Source organism: Oncorhynchus keta, unplaced genomic scaffold (genome assembly GCF_023373465.1).
Source record: "Oncorhynchus keta strain PuntledgeMale-10-30-2019 unplaced genomic scaffold, Oket_V2 Un_contig_18099_pilon_pilon, whole genome shotgun sequence".
NCBI classification, from domain to species: Eukaryota; Metazoa; Chordata; class Actinopteri; order Salmoniformes; family Salmonidae; genus Oncorhynchus; species Oncorhynchus keta.
The window spans coordinates 17,165-30,297 of NW_026280738.1; the positions used below are offsets into that span (position 1 = coordinate 17,165).

Below are 13,133 nucleotides of genomic sequence, written 5' to 3' on the forward strand. Positions count from 1 at the left end.
ATGTTATAGTTCTGTAGTATGAACAGACATCTGTTATAGTTCTGTAGTAGAGGTCAACTGTTATAGTTCAGGAACAGACTCATCGAGGTCTGTTATAGTTCTGTAGAAAATGACTCATCGATCTGTTATAGTTCTGAGTATGACTCATCGATCTGTTATAGTTCTGTAGTATGTCATCTGTTATAGTTCTGTAGTATGACTCATCGATCTGTCAACTGTTATAGTTCTGTAGTATGACTCATCGATCTGTCTGTTATAGTTCTGAGTATGACTCATCGAGGTCTGAGTTATAGTTCTCTAGTATGAACAGAGTGTCACATGTTATACAGGTCTGTTCAGTATGACTCAGGTCGATCAGGAACAGACCGTTATAGTTCTGTAGATGACTCAGGTGTTTTCTGTCAACTGTTATAGTTCTGTAGATGACTAGATCTTTCAACAGCCGATAGGTTCAGTAGTATGACTCAGGTGTTTCTGTTATAGTTCAGTATGCAGGAACAGACACACTGTTGAGGTCTGAGATGATCTCAGGTAGGTTCAGGAGTGACACATGAGGAGGTCTGAGATGGTTAGAGTGTCTGTCTCCAGGTGAACAGACACAGGTCTGAGATGTCTGTTCATAGGAGGTCTGAGATGGTCAGGTGTTATGAGACAGGAGGTTCATAGTGTCTGTTATAGGTCTGAGATGACTCATATCTGTCAACTGTTAGGTTCAGTAGACACATGAGGTCTGAGATGGTATAGGTGAGACAGGAACAGACACATGTTAGGTTCTGTAGTAGTGTCATGATCTAGGAACAGGAGGTCTGAGAGGTAGAGTTGAGACAGTTATAGTTCAGACTCCAGGAGGTCTCATCGATCTGTTATAGTTCAGTAGTGTCAGTCACATGAGGAGTTCTGAGATCTAGAGGTATAGTTCAGTAACAGTCATGACTCATCGATCTGTTATAGTTCTGTAGTATGTCATCAGACACATGAGGAGGTCTGTCTAGAGGTGTTTTCAGGAACAGACAGCATGTAGGTTGAGTAGTGTCTGTCTCCAACAGACACATGAGTTTTCTATCGAGCCGTAGGTTCACATGTAGTGTCTGATCTAGAGGTAGTTCAGGAACAGCCATGTTAGGTTCAGTATGGTAGATCTGAGACAGGTGACACATTTCTAGAGTAGAGGTTCAGACACATAGTGTCTGAGTCTAGAGGTGTTTCTACAGTCCGTGAGGTCTGAGATGGTAGTAGTGTCTGTCTCCAGGTGAACAGCCGTAGGTTCAGTAGTGTCTGAGGTGTTTTCTACAGTTCAGTGTCTGACAGGTGAACAGCCGTAGGTTCAGTAGTGTCTGTCTCCAGGTGTTTTCTACAGCCGTAGGTTCAGTAGTGTCTGTCTCCAGGTGTTTTCAGGAACAGCCGAGGAGGTTCAGTAGTGTCTGTCTCCAGGTGTTTTCACAGCCGTAGGTTCAGTAGTGTCTGTCTCCAGGTGTTTTCAGGAACAGCCGAGGTTCAGTAGTGTCTGTCTCCAGGTGTTTTCTACAGCCGTAGGTTCAGTAGTGTCTGTCTCCAGGTGTTTTCTACAGCCGTAGGTTCAGTAGTGTCTGTCTCCAGGTGTTTTCTACAGCCGTAGGTTCAGTAGTGTCTGTCTCCAGGTGTTTTCAGAACAGCCGTAGGTTCAGTAGTGTCTGTCTCCAGGTGTTTTCTACAGCCGTAGGTTCATGAGGTAGTGTCTGTCTCCAGGTGTTTTCTACAGGAAGGTTCAGTAGTGTCTGTCTCCAGGTGTTTTCTACAGCCGTAGGTTCTGTAGTGTCTGTCTCCAGGTGAGACAGGAACAGCCGTAGGTTCAGTAGTGTCTGTCTCCAGGTGTTTTCTACAGCCGTAGGTTCAGTAGTGTCTGTCAGACCAGGTGTTTTCTACAGCCGTAGGTTCAGTAGTGTCTGTCTCTGAGGTGTTTTCTACAGCCGAGGTTCAGTAGTGTCTGTCTCCAGGTGTTTTCTACAGCCGTAGGTTCAGTAGTGTCTGTCTCCAGGTGTTTTCTACAGCCGTAGGTTCAGTAGTGTCTGTCTCCAGGTGTTTTCTACAGCCGTAGAGTCTTCAGTACATGGACATGGACATATTTGTGTCTGCCTGTCTGCCTGTCTGTCTGTCTGTCAGTCCGTCTGGCCGGAACAGCCTGGAATATTCCATCACTCCAGACAGAACAATATGTTTGGTTACATTTGAGCATGTGAAGACTCCTGGGCACAGTGAAGTCCACTTCTCCCTCGTTCCACAGTGAAGGGTACCTTAGAAGGATACAGGCGGTTTGGTTGCATAGCAGTAGAGAGACACTGTTCTGTCTGCTTACTTTGCTGCTCTGAGTAGTCTTTTAATGAAGCTAGATGTGATATGCAAACAACCAAACATACGCTTTTGGGTCCTTTTTCTTCTTCCTGTGTCATGTAGGATGTGCATCTCTAATTTCTCTGTACAGGTCAACATACAGCTAACCTCTTGTTCTTTCTGTTAGCTGTTAATCATCGTGGTCTTCAGTACTGGTGGACATCTTCCTCTCCTTTTCTCAGCTTCTGAGACAGGAACCTCTCTCTCTCTCTTCCAGCTGTTACTATAGTAACCACCAGTCATGGGGAAGCAGAACAGCAAACTCCGAGGTCTGAGGTGATGCAGGATCTGCTGGAGAGCACGGACTTCACAGAGCATGAGATCCAGGAGTGGTACAAGGGCTTCCTGAGAGACTGCCCCAGACGGGAACCTCTCCATGGAGGAGTTTAAGAAGATCTACGGTAACTTCTTCCATGAGGTCGGAGACGCCTCCAAGTTCGCAGGAACACGTCATGAGCAGCGTCTGAGATGCAAACTGGGGACAGGCACCATGAGACTTCCAGCAAGTCTGAGGTGGGAGTTCATCAGGAACAGACTCTGAGGTCACGTCTGAGATGGCAAGCTGAGGCAGAAACAGACATGTGGGTCTCAGATGTAGACCTGGACGGGAACGGATACATCAGCAAGTCTGAGATGCTGAGATCGATACAGGTGAGGCGGGAACAGAGCTGGGATTTGTAGTTCTGGTGAGAGTTATAGGTCTGAGATGATACAGGTGAGGCGGGAACAGAGCTGGGAGGTCTTTGTAGTTCTGGTGTGAACAGACACATGAGGAGGTCTGAGATGATACAGGTGAGGCAGGAACATGAGAGTTCTGGGATTTGTAGTTCTGGTGTGAGTTATTTGGAGGTACTGTATGATAGAGGTGAGACAGGAACAGACACATGAGGAGGTCTGAGATGGTGGAGATGAGACAGGAACAGACACATGAGGTCTGAGATGATAGAGGTGAGACAGGAACAGACACATGAGGTCTGAGATGATAGAGGTGAGACAGGAACAGACACATGAGGAGGTCTGAGATGATGAGACAGGAACAGACACATGAGAGGTCTGAGATGATAGAGACAGGAACAGACATGAGGAGGTCTGAGATGATAGAGGTGAGACAGGAACAGACACATGAGGTCTGAGATGATAGAGGTGAGACAGGAACAGACACATGAGGTCTGAGATGATAGAGGTGAGACAGGAACAGACACATGAGGTCTGAGATGGTAGAGGTGAGACAGGAACAGACACATGAGGTCTGAGATGGTAGAGGTGAGACAGGAACAGACACTGAGATAGATGAGGATAGAGGTCTGAGATGAGGTCTAGAGGTGAGACAGGAACAGACACATGAGGAGGTCTGAGATGGTAGAGGTGAGACAGGAACAGACACATGAGGAGGTCTGAGATGATAGAGGTGAGACAGGAACAGACACATGAGGAGGTCATGAGGAGGTCTGAGATGGTAGAGGTGAGACAGGAACAGACACATGAGGAGGTCTGAGATGGTAGAGGTGAGACAGGAACAGACACATGAGGAGGTCTGAGATGGTAGAGGTGAGACAGGAACAGACACATGAGGAGGTCTGAGATGATAGAGGTGAGACAGGAACAGACACATGAGGTCTGAGATGGTAGAGGTGAGACAGGAACAGACACATGAGGAGGTCTGAGATGGTAGAGGTGAGACAGGAACAGACACATGAGGAGGTCTGAGATGGTAGAGGTGAGACAGGAACAGACACATGAGGTCTGAGATGGTAGAGGTGAGACAGGAACAGACACATGAGGTCTGAGATGATAGAGGTGAGACAGGAACAGACATATGAGGTCTGAGATGGTAGAGGTGAGACAGGAACAGACACATGAGGAGGTCTGAGATGATAGAGGTGAGACAGGAACAGAATCAGGAATCAGGACAGGAATGTCCTCAGTAGTGTGTACAAACTGGTTGTCCTCAGTAGTGTGTACCAACTGGTTGTCCTCTGTAGTGTGTACCAACTGGTTGTCCTCTGTAGTGTGTACCAACTGGTTGTCCTCAGTAGTGTGTACCAACTGGTTGTCCTCTGTAGCGTGTACCAACTGGTTGTCCTCTGTAGTGTTTACCAACTGGTTGTCCTCAGTAGTGTGTACCAACTGGTTGTCCTCAGTAGTGTGTACCAACTGGTTGTCCTCTGTAGTGTGTACCAACTGGTTGTCCTCAGTAGTGTGTACCAACTGGTTGTCCTCTGTAGTGTGTACCAACTGGTTGTCCTCTGTAGTGTGTACCAACTGGTTGTCCTCTGTAGTGTGTACCAACTGGTTGTCCTCTGTAGTGTGTACCAACTGGTTGTCCTCTGTAGTGTGTACCAACTGGTTGTCCTCTGTAGTGTGTACCAACTGGTTGTCCTCAGTAGTGTGTACCAACTGGTTGTCCTCTGTAGTGTGTACCAACTGGTTGTCCTCAGTACTGGTTGTCCTCTGTGTGTACCAACTGGTTGTCCTCAGTAGTGTACCAACTGGTTGTCCTCAGTAGTGTGTACCAACTGGTTGTCCTCAGTAGTGTGTACCAACTGGTTGTCCTCTGTAGTGTGTACCAACTGGTTGTCCTCAGTAGTGTGTACCAACTAGACTACAGTCCCAGACCAGTCCTAGGTGCCGTCACACAGTCCCAGACCAGTCCTAGCTGCTGGCAGACAGTCCCAGACCAATCCCAGACCAGTCCCAGACCAGTCCTAGCTTCCAGTCCCAGACCAGTCCCAGACAGTCCCAGACCAGTCCTAGCTCCCAGTCCCAGACCAGTCCCAGACCAGTCCTAGCTCCCAGTCCCAGACCAGTCCTAGCTCCCAGTCCCAGACCAGTCCCAGACCAGTCCCAGCTCCCAGTCCCAGACCAGTCCTCGCTGCTGGCAGACAGTCCCAGACCAGTCCTCGCTGCTTGCAGACAGTCCCAGACCAGTCCTCGCTGCTTGCAGACAGTCCCAGACCAGTCCTATCTGCTGGCAGACAGTCCCAGACCAGTCCCAGACCAGTCCCAGACCAGTCCTATCTGCTGGCAGACAGTCCCAGACCAGTCCTAGCTGCAGGCAGACAGTCCCAGACCAGTCCGAGCTCCCAGCCCACTGGCAGACAGTCCCAGACCATATTCCTCCAATAGAACCTTCCAAACCATATTCCTCCAATAGAACCTTCCAGACCATATTCCTCCAATAGAACCTTCCAGACCATATTCCTCCAATAGAACCTTCCAGACCATATTCCTCCAATAGAACCTTCCAGACCATATTCCTCCAATAGAACCTTCCAGACCATATTCCTCCAATAGAACCTTCCAGACCATATTCCTCCAATAGAACCTTCCAGACCGTGCTGCAAAGTGGAACATTTAGCGAGAGATTCATTGTTATTTGTAGACATCTATACTGAACAAATATATTATCGCTCCACTTTTTTTTAAAATATTTCTGGGATCTTTTATTTCAGCTCATGAGACATGGGACCAACATTTTACATGTTGTGTTTATATTTTTGTTCAGGGTATAAGATGGTGTCTGTGTGTTTATTCTCTAGGATATCTGTGTGTTTAATTCTCCAGGATATCTGTGTGTTTAATTCTCCAGGATGTCTGTGTGTTTTATTCTCCAGGATATCTATAAGATGGTGTCTGTGTGTTTAATTCTCCAGGATATCTGTGTGTTTAATTCTCCAGGATGTCTGTAAGATGGTGTCTGTGTGTTTTATTCTCCAGGATATCTATAAGATGGTGTCTGTGTGTTTAATTCTCCAGGATATCTATAAGATGGTGTTATGTGTTTATTCTCCAGGATATCTATAAGATGGTGTCTGTGTGTTTTAATTCTCCAGGATATCTGTGTGTTTAATTCTCCAGGATATCTATAAGATGGTGTCTGTGTGTTTTATTCTCCAGGATGTCTGTGTGTTTATTCTCCAGGATATCTATAAGATGGTGTCTGTGTGTTTATTCTCCAGGATGTCTGTGTGTTTATTCTCCAGGATATCTATAAGATGGTGTCTGTCTGTTTTATTCTCCAGGATGTCTGTGTGTTTATTCTCCAGGATATCTATAAGATGGTGTCTGTGTGTTTTAATTCTCCAGGATATCTATAAGATGGTGTCTGTCTGTTTTATTCTCCAGGATATCTGTGTGTTTATTCTCCAGGATATCTATAAGATGGTGTCTGTGTGTTTATTCTCCAGGATATCTATAAGATGGTGTCTGTGTGTTTAATTCTCCAGGATATCTGTGTGTTTTATTCTCCAGGATATCTATAAGATGGTGTCTGTGTGTTTATTCTCCAGGATATCTATAAGATGGTGTCTGTGTGTTTATTCTCCAGGATATCTATAAGATGGTGTCTGTGTGTTTATTCTCCAGGATATCTGTGTGTTTTATTCTCCAGGATATCTATTAGATGGTGTCTGTGTGTTTAATTCTCCAGGATATCTATAAGATGGTGTCTGTGTGTTTTATTCTCCAGGATATCTGTGTGTTTATTCTCCAGGATATCTATAAGATGGTGTCTGTGTGTTTATTCTCCAGGATATCTATAAGATGGTGTCTGTGTGTTTAATTCTCCAGGATATCTGTGTGTTTTATTCTCTAGGATATCTATAAGATGGTGTCTGTGTGTTTATTCTCCAGGATATCTATAAGATGGTGTCTGTGTGTTTATTCTCCAGGATATCTATAAGATGGTGTCTGTGTGTTTAATTCTCCAGGATATCTGTGTGTTTTATTCTCCAGGATATCTATAAGATGGTGTCTGTGTGTTTATTCTCCAGGATATCTATAAGATGGTGTCTGTGTGTTTAATTCTCCAGGATATCTGTGTGTTTTATTCTCCAGGATATCTATAAGATGGTGTCTGTGTGTTTATTCTCCAGGATATCTATAAGATGGTGTCTGTGTGTTTATTCTCCAGGATATCTATAAGATGGTGTCTGTGTGTTTATTCTCCAGGATATCTATAAGATGGTGTCTGTGTGTTTATTCTCCAGGATATCTATAAGATGGTGTCTGTGTGTTTAATTCTCCAGGATATCTGTGTGTTTAATTCTCCAGGATATCTATAAGATGGTGTCTGTGTGTTTATTCTCCAGGATATCTATAAGATGGTGTCTGTGTGTTTATTCTCCAGGATATCTATAAGATGGTGTCTGTGTGTTTAATTCTCCAGGATATCTATAAGATGGTGTCTGTGTGTTTATTCTCCAGGATATCTATAAGATGGTGTCTGTGTGTTTAATTCTCCAGGATATCTGTGTGTTTTATTCTCCAGGATATCTATAAGATGGTGTCTGTGTGTTTATTCTCCAGGATATCTATAAGATGGTGTCTGTGTGTTTAATTCTCCAGGATATCTATAAGATGGTGTCTGTGTGTTTTATTCTCCAGGATATCTAAGATGGTGTCTGTGTGTTTTATTCTCCAGGATGTCTGTGTGTTTTATTCTCCAGGATATCTGTGTGTTTAATTCTCCAGGATATCTATAAGATGCTGTCTGTGTGTTTTATTCTCCAGGATGTCTGTGTGTTTTATTCTCCAGGATATCTGTGTGTTTAATTCTCCAGGATATCTATAAGATGGTGTCTGTGTGTTTAATTCTCCAGGATATCTGTGTGTTTAATTCTCCAGGATTTCTATAAGATGGTGTCTGTGTGTTTATTCTCCAGGATATCTATAAGATGGTGTCTGTGTGTTTAATTCTCCAGGATATCTATAAGATGCTGTCTGTGTGTTTATTCTCCAGGATATCTGTGTGTTTAATTCTCCAGGATATCTATAAGATGGTGTCTGTGTGTTTTATTCTCCAGGATATCTATAAGATGGTGTCTGTGTGTTTAATTCTCCAGGATATCTATAAGATGGTGTCTGTGTGTTTTATTCTCCAGGATATCTATAAGATGGTGTCTGTGTGTTTAATTCTCCAGGATATCTGTGTGTTTATTCTCCAGGATATCTATAAGATGGTGTCTGTGTGTTTAATTCTCCAGGATATCTGTGTGTTTAATTCTCCAGGATATCTATAAGATGGTGTCTGTGTGTTTTATTCTCCAGGATATCTGTGTGTTTATTCTCCAGGATATCTATAAGATGGTGTCTGTGTGTTTATTCTCCAGGATATCTATAAGATGGTGTCTGTGTGTTTAATTCTCCAGGATATCTGTGTGTTTTATTCTCCAGGATATCTATAAGATGGTGTCTGTGTGTTTATTCTCCAGGATATCTGTCTGTGTTTTATTCTCCAGGATATCTATAAGATGGTGTCTGTGTGTTTATTCTCCAGGATATCTATAAGATGATGTCTGTGTGTTTATTCTCCAGGATATCTATAAGATGATGTCTGTGTGTTTAATTCTCCAGGATATCTGTGTGTTTAATTCTCCAGGATATCTATAAGATGGTGTCTGTGTGTTTATTCTCCAGGATATCTATAAGATGGTGTCTGTGTGTTTATTCTCCAGGATATCTATAAGATGATGTCTGTGTGTTTAATTCTCCAGGATATCTATAAGATGGTGTCTGTGTGTTTATTCTCCAGGATATCTATAAGATGGTGTCTGTGTGTTTAATTCTCCAGGATATCTCCAGATGGTGTCTGTGTGTTTAATTCTCCAGGATATCTATAAGATGGTGTCTGTGTGTTTATTCTCCAGGATATCTATAAGATGGTGTCTGTGTGTTTTATTCTCCAGGATGTCTGTGTGTTTTATTCTCCAGGATATCTGTGTGTTTAATTCTCCAGGATATCTATAAGATGCTGTCTGTGTGTTTTATTCTCCAGGCCATCTATAAGATGGTGTCGTCTGTGATGAAGATGCCAGAAGACGAGTCCACTCCAGAGAAGAGAACAGAGAAGATCTTCAGACAGATGGACACCAACAGAGACGGTAGGTCTCATCTCATCCACACGTTACAGCCCACAGTGGCAGCCGATAGAGGGAGGGTACTGGTATAGGGTATACCGTGTTAGTGTACTGGTATAGGGTATACCGTGTTAGTGTACTGGTATAGGGTATACCGTGTTAGTGTACTGGTATAGGGTATACCGTGTTAGTGTACTGGTATAGGGTATACCGTGTTAGTGTACTGGTATAGGGTATACCGTGTTAGTGTACTGGTATAGGGTATACCGTGTTAGTGTACTGGTATAGGGTATACCGTGTTAGTGTACTGGTATAGGGTATAGGGTATACCGTGTTAGTGTACTGGTATAGGGTATACCGTGTTAGTGTACTGGTATAGGGTATACCGTGTTAGTGTACTGGTATAGGGTATACCGTGTTAGTGTACTGGTATAGGGTATACCGTGTTAGTGTACTGGTATAGGGTATACCGTGTTAGTGTACTGGTATAGGGTATATACCGTGTTAGTGTACTGGTATAGGTATATACCGTGTTAGTGTACTGGTATAGGGTATATACCGTGTTAGTGTACTGGTATAGGGTATACCGTGTTAGTGTACTGGTATAGGGTATATACCGTGTTAGTGTACTGGTATAGGGTATACCGTGTTAGTGTACTGGTATAGGGTATACCGTGTTAGTGTACTGGTATAGGGTATACCGTGTTAGTGTACTGGTATAGGGTATACCGTGTTAGTGTACTGGTATAGGGTATACTGTGTTAGTGTACTGGTATAGGGTATACTGTGTTAGTGTACTGGTATAGGGTATACCGTGTTAGTGTACTGGTATAGGGTATACTGTGTTAGTTTACTAGGGTATACCGTGTTAGTGTACTGGTATTTACATTTACAACATTTAGTCATTTAGGCTCTTACCAGAGCGAGTGTACTGGTATAGGGTTACCTTTAGTGTACTGGATACAGCCACTTGTACTCTATACCGTGTTAGTGTACTGGGTACAGTGTTAGTGTACTTATATACCTATGTTAGTGTACTGTTAGTGTACTGGGGTATAGGTGTCTCCGGAAGGTTAGTGTACTGATTGAAGGTGGTGATTAGTGTATTGGTATAGGGTATACCGTGTTAGTGTACTGGTATAGGGTATACCGTGTTAGTGTACTGGTATAGGGTATACTGTGTTAGTGTACTGGTATAGGGTATACTGTGTTAGTGTACTGGTATAGGGTATACTGTGTTAGTTAGTGTACTGGTATAGGGTATACTGTGTTAGTGTACTGGTATAGGGTATACTGTGTTAGTGTACTGGTATAGGGTATACCGTGTTAGTGTACTGGTATAGGGTATATACTGTGTTAGTGTACTGGTATAGGGTATACTGTGTTAGTGTACTGGTATAGGGTATACTGTGTTAGTGTACTGGTATAGGGTATACCGTGTTAGTGTACTGGTATAGGGTATACCGTGTTAGTGTACTGGTATAGGGTATACCGTGTTAGTGTTGGTATAGGGTATACTGTTAGTGTACTGGTATAGGGTATACCGTGTTAGTGTACTGGTATAGGGTATACCGGGTTAGTGTACTGTACTGGTATAGGGTATACTGTGTTAGTGTACTGGTATAGGGTATACCGTGTTACCACATATTAATAATCCCACATGTTAATAATCCCACATCTGACTACTAGGGTTACCACCTGTTAATAATCCCACATCTAACTACTAGGGTTACCACATATTAATAATCCCACATGTTAATAATCCCACATCTGACTACTAGGGTTACCACATATTAATAATCCCACATCTGACTACTAGGGTTACCACATATTAATAATCCCACATGTTAATAATCCCACATCTGACTACTAGGGCTACCACATATTAATAATCCCACATGTTAATAATCCCACATCTGACTACTAGGGTTACCACATATTAATAATCCCACATCTGACTACTAGGGCTACCACATATTAATAATCCCACCTGTTAATAATCCCACATCTGACTACTAGGGTTACCACATGTTAATAATCCCACATCTGACTACTAGGGTTACCACATATTAATAATCCCACCTGTTAATAATCCCACATCTGACTACTAGGTTACCACATGTTAATAATCCCACATCTGACTACTAGGGCTACCACATATTAATAATCCCACATGTTAATAACCCCACATCTGACTACTAGGGTTACCACATATTAATAATCCCACCTGTTAATAATCCCACATCTGACTACTAGGGTTACCACATATTAATAATCCCACCTGTTAATAATCCCACATCCTACATCTGTTAATAATCCCACATCTGACAACTAGGTTACCACATGTTAATAATCCCACATCTGACTACTAGGTTACCACATATTAATAATCCCACCTGTTAATAATCCCACATCTGACTACTAGGTTACCACATGTTAATAATCCCACATCTGACTACTAGGTTACCACATATTAATAATCCCACCTGTTAATAATCCCACATCTGACTACTAGGTTACCACATGTTAATAATCCCACATCTGACTACTAGGTTACCTGTTAATAATCCCACATCTGACTACTAGGTTACCACATATTAATAATCCCACCTGTTAATAATCCCACATCTGACTACTAGGGTTACCACATGTTAATAATCCCACATCTGACTACTAGGTTACCACAGCTAATCCCACCTGTTAATAATCCCACATCTGACTACTAGGTTACCACATATTAATAATCCCACCTGTTAATAATCCCACATCTGACTACTAGGGTTACCACATGTTAATAATCCCACATCTGACTACTAGGGTTACCACATATTGATAATCCCACCTGTTAATAATCCCACATCTGACTTCTAGGGTTACCACCAGTTGGGGACCTACTTACTCAATGGTTTTCAGATTGTTGTCCAAACGTCGAGGTCTCTATTTGATAATGATATACACTCATATGTCTAGTGTTTCTCCAGGTAAACTGTCTCTGGACAAGTTCATTAAAGGTTAATCTAACCTGACTGTCTCCTGTTGTGTTTCTCCAGGTAAACTGTCTCTGGACAAATTAATTAAAGGTTAATCTAACCTGACTGTCTCCTGTTGTGTTTCTCCAGGTAAACTGTCTCTGGACGAGTTCATTAAAGGGGCTAAAAGTGACCCCTCCATCGTGCGTCTGTTACAGTGTGACCCCAGCAGCGCTGGGCAGTTCTAAACCGCCCTACCTTGGGGGTCAAGACAATGTAAGGCTACACTCTATTCATTTAGGTTTCCTGTTCGTTTCATTCCTGTGTATGTCTCACCCCTACTGTTACCTCCACCAACCTCCACTAACCAGTCTGTTACCTCCACCAACCTCCACTAACCAGTCTGTTACCTCCACTAACCAGTCTGTTACCTCCACTAACCAGTCTGTTACCTCCACTAACCAGTCTGTTACCTCCACTAACCAGTCTGTTACCTCCACCAACCTCCACTAACCAGTCTGTTACCTCCACCAACCTCCACTAACCAGTCTGTTACCTCCACCAACCTCCACTAACCAGTCTGTTACCTCCACTAACCAGTCTGTTACCTCCACCAACCTCCACTAACCAGTCTGTTACCTCCACTAACCAGTCTGTTACCTCCACTAACCAGTCTGTTACCTCCACTAACCAGTCTGTTACCTCCACCAACCTCCACTAACCAGTCTGTTACCTCCACCAACCTCCACTAACCAGTCTGTTACCTCCACTAACCAGTCTGTTTACCTCCACCAACCTCCACTAACCAGTCTGTTACCTCCACTAACCAGTCTGTTACCTCCACCAACCTCCACTAACCAGTCTGTTACCTCCACCAACCTCCACTAACCAGTCTGTTACCTCCACCAACCTCCACTAACCAGTCTGTTACCTCCACCAA

At 43.3% G+C, this 13,133-nt stretch overlaps 1 long non-coding RNA gene and 1 pseudogene across 10 annotated transcripts; both read left to right on the forward strand.

Moving 5' to 3' along the window:
* Positions 1–2,608: 2,608 nt before the first annotated feature.
* LOC127920017 (neurocalcin-delta A-like) lies at positions 2,609–12,463 on the forward strand (annotated as a pseudogene).
* Positions 3,277–4,250, forward strand: LOC127920018 (uncharacterized). 10 transcript variants are annotated; one of them, XR_008104769.1, is made up of 5 exons: positions 3,277–3,339; positions 3,455–3,630; positions 3,690–3,775; positions 3,830–3,958; positions 3,999–4,250. It is a non-coding gene; the product is annotated as an uncharacterized LOC127920018 (long non-coding RNA). The 10 variants fall into 10 exon arrangements; XR_008104766.1 differs by having other exon boundaries at positions 3,830–3,942; positions 3,983–4,250; XR_008104764.1 differs by having other exon boundaries at positions 3,830–4,250.
* Positions 12,464–13,133: the final 670 nt, after the last annotated feature.